Source organism: Rhinoraja longicauda, chromosome 5 (assembly GCF_053455715.1).
Source record: "Rhinoraja longicauda isolate Sanriku21f chromosome 5, sRhiLon1.1, whole genome shotgun sequence".
NCBI lineage: Eukaryota > Metazoa > Chordata > Chondrichthyes > Rajiformes > Arhynchobatidae > Rhinoraja > Rhinoraja longicauda.
The window spans coordinates 30,524,473-30,528,043 of NC_135957.1; positions in this window are offsets into that span (position 1 = coordinate 30,524,473).

The window sequence follows — 3,571 nt, forward strand, 5'->3', positions numbered from 1 at the left end:
GGGGTCATTGATCTGCCACAGTTTTGCAGCCGTATTCCTGCCGGTTTCATCATTCTAATTACAATGATTTATTTGGTGGGAGTGGTTGGTAAATTTGCTGGCCACAGGATCACTATTTCATATGTGTGAAATGCTCCTAATAGTCTGCAGACACACTGAGGGTTTTTTTTCATTGGATTGGAAGCCTATAACCTAAAAATAACAAAAAAGTAATAAATCATAGATATTACATAAATATAGCAATGCACCCAACATACAATAGATAATTTTGATTTTGATTGATTGTACGAAATGCAGGTCAAAATAAATGAACAATCAGCAGGTGTTAGACGTGATAAAACTATTTTTACAATCATCCAAAGCTAAAACCAAACCTGATGCAATTTAGAATTTTATTTCAACTGATGTTGTCGTTGATATGTTGTTAATGACCCTCTTTCTTTCTTCTTCAACTTTTGTGAATGTACTCTATATAATGTTCAATTCTCAGTTCCGAACTTCCTGTAACTATGTCTCCACAATACCTTCAATATTTGCTAATTTGCAACATATTGTATATTATCAGCTCTGTTCTTTTATGGACATCATGTGCACAGCTATACGGGTGGTTGAACTTCCTTTATTAACAGTTCCTCTTGTATCATCTGTAGCCAATCTCTATAGTCCTGTTCTCCAACTGTTTCTTCCCTTGATATTTATGTCCTCATCTGGTTTGGTTTGTCATGAATATATAGGGTTGGTCGGTAAAATTGAAATGCAAAGTATTGGGGTAATGGATTGGCATGGACTGAAAATTGGTTAACAAACGGGAAACGGAAAAAGAGCATTATTGGAGTGGTAATTGATAACTTGTGAGGTATGGTAGGGATCAATGCTTAAGCATTTGCCATTCATAATGTATATCAATGATTTTGATAAGGGAACAGAATGTAGTGTCTTAAAGTTTCTTAATCACACCAAATTTGGTGTGACAGTGAATTGTGAGTGCTTAGTTGGTTGGTTAGTTGGTTAGTTAGTTAGTTCGTTCGTTAGTCAGTCAGTGAGTCAGTCCATTAGTTAGTTAGTTAGTTAGTTAGTTAGTTAGTTAGTTAGTTAGTTAGTTGGTTGGTTGGTTGGTTGGTTGGTTGGTTGGTTGGTTGGTTGGTTGGTTGGTTGGTTGGTTGGTTAGTTAGTTAGTTAGTTAGTTAGTTAGTTAGTTAGTTAGTTAGTTAGTTCGTTAGTTAGTTAGTTAGTTAGTTAGTTAGTTAGTTAGTTAGTTAGTTAGTTAGTTAGTTAGTTAGTTAGTTAGTTGGTTAGTTATTCGGCCAGTTAGTTAGTTAGTTTACCAAGATGCAGTGAAAATCATTTGTTGTGTGCTAACCAGTCAGGAGAAAGACAATACATGATTACAATTGAGCCATTCACAATGTATGTAGGAATAGAGATTTAAAAGTGTGAAGCGATTGTAATGTGTGATTAAAGATTTGCTTCTGAGACTAGTACACAAACAGCTGCCTGGGTTGGGCGCCAAAAAGACAATGCAACTTAGACAAGTATAGAAAATAGAAAAAAAAAACATGGTTGATGAATTATAAGGTGGAGACTAATGCAATGTCATCCATTTTGGTACAAAAAACAAAATAATTTAAATGGTGTTAAATGAATAAATGTTGATGTACAGGAAGACTTGGATGTTCTTGATCATTCCTCAGTGAAAATATATATGTTCTGCAATAACTTAAGGCAGCAACTGGCATCTTGGTTTTCATAGAGAAAGTTTTTAAGTACCAGAAGAAGAATGTCTTGTTACAATTATACAGGGCTTACTGAGACTGCACTTGGAGTATCGTTTGCACTTTAAGTCTCCTTACCAAAGAAAGGATATACCTGCTTTGGAAGAAACTCCATGAGGATTTATGAGATTAATTCTTTGGTTGGTGGTACAAGAGATCATGTTGGTATTCACTACAGATAAGAAAAATGAGTGGAGATCTAATTGAAATTTGCAAAATTATGACAGGCCTAGACAGTTTAGATGTGAGAACATGTTTCCCCTGGATGGGATGTTGAGAATGAGGAGTCACATTCTCAGGTTACAGGGGAAGAGTTTCAGACTGAGATGAGATATTTCTTCACAAAAGATGGTGAACCTGAAGAACTCATTACTGCAAAACACAATGGGGACAAGGTTACTGAATATAATCAAGAAGGAAATTGATAAACTTCTGAATCGAAAAAGCATCAAGGTTTAAAGGAAGAGAGCAGCATTATGTTATCCAGGTGGATGAACAGCCATGTTCGTATTGCAAGGGCAGAGCTGGCTTGCAGGGTCAAATGACCTTTTCCTCATACTTTCTATGTTTCTTTGTCTTTGGGGCTTGAAACATAGCCCACATTATCAGTGTATTCTTCAAAAATACCTCATTGGTTGTAAAGACCCGAGATTATGAGGTGAAATTGAAATATGATTTTTTTTCCAGGAAATTGATGTTTGTTTTATTTCCTCAATCCCAAGTGTGCAGGGATCTTAAAAGGGTGAAATATTGTGCAGAGATAAGGAGAGGCAAGTCAATGGATGCAATGTGGAATTCGCAATGTTGATCCAGGAGTTAGCCTAAGCCAGCAATGTTTTGGTCATGGAAAGAAAAACAGAGTTGACATTTCTGAAGCAGGTTCTTTGAATTGAAACGTTAACTCTGTTTCTCTTTCCATTGATGCTGCCTGTCCGACCGGGCGTTTCCAACATTTTCTGGTATTGCTTCAGATTTCCAGTTCTGCAGCTTTTTGATCATTTATTGGCGTGGGACTATTTAATATTATTGAGCAGTAAAAGTAGACAAGGTAACTTCTCAGGCTGAGACCATCCAAAGAAAAACATCATATTTGCCAAAATAATGTTATTGTACTGGCTTTGTAAGCTATTTGCCCAATATGCCAAAGCTAATCCCAACTGTTTTGCCTATATATCCGTGACTTGGTGTCACAACCATATGACAGTAATGCCCCTTCAAGGAATTGGCCTATGCCGAGGATTTTGGTGATGAATTTGGATTGTATAATGGTATTGGATACTCAGGTGGAGCTTTCGTCACTAAACAAGAGTCTGACGTAGGTGTCCTTGTTGTCTAGGTGTTCCAGAGATGAGTTTCAGGTCAGGGAGAGAATTGACGACTGTTTATATTAGCTTCACTTGCACCAGAACAATATAAAACAGCTCTGGTCAAAACACTGGACAAATTTCATTCAGTTTATCGTAGTGTTAGTGGCAGTGCATGTAATTGGATGGATGTAGTTTAATTCTAGGGCACATAATAGATTTTTCACTTCGATGTAGATTTACCAAATGATAGATTAGTCATTTCAACGAAGTATACTGGAATTAAGAGAGAGTTTTTATTAGCAACTATAAAGTCAACTTTAGGCAGTTTGTCAAATGCTTGCAAATAGTTATAGTGGTGAAGTGGTCAGTAAGATTTCCAACTTCCTACACTCAAAGAGCAAGAGCTGCCGAGGCTCTGTTCTCGAGGAATATACTGGTGTAGTTGCCAGTATTTTACCCAGGGTGTAAATGTCAAATACTAGAGGACATCGT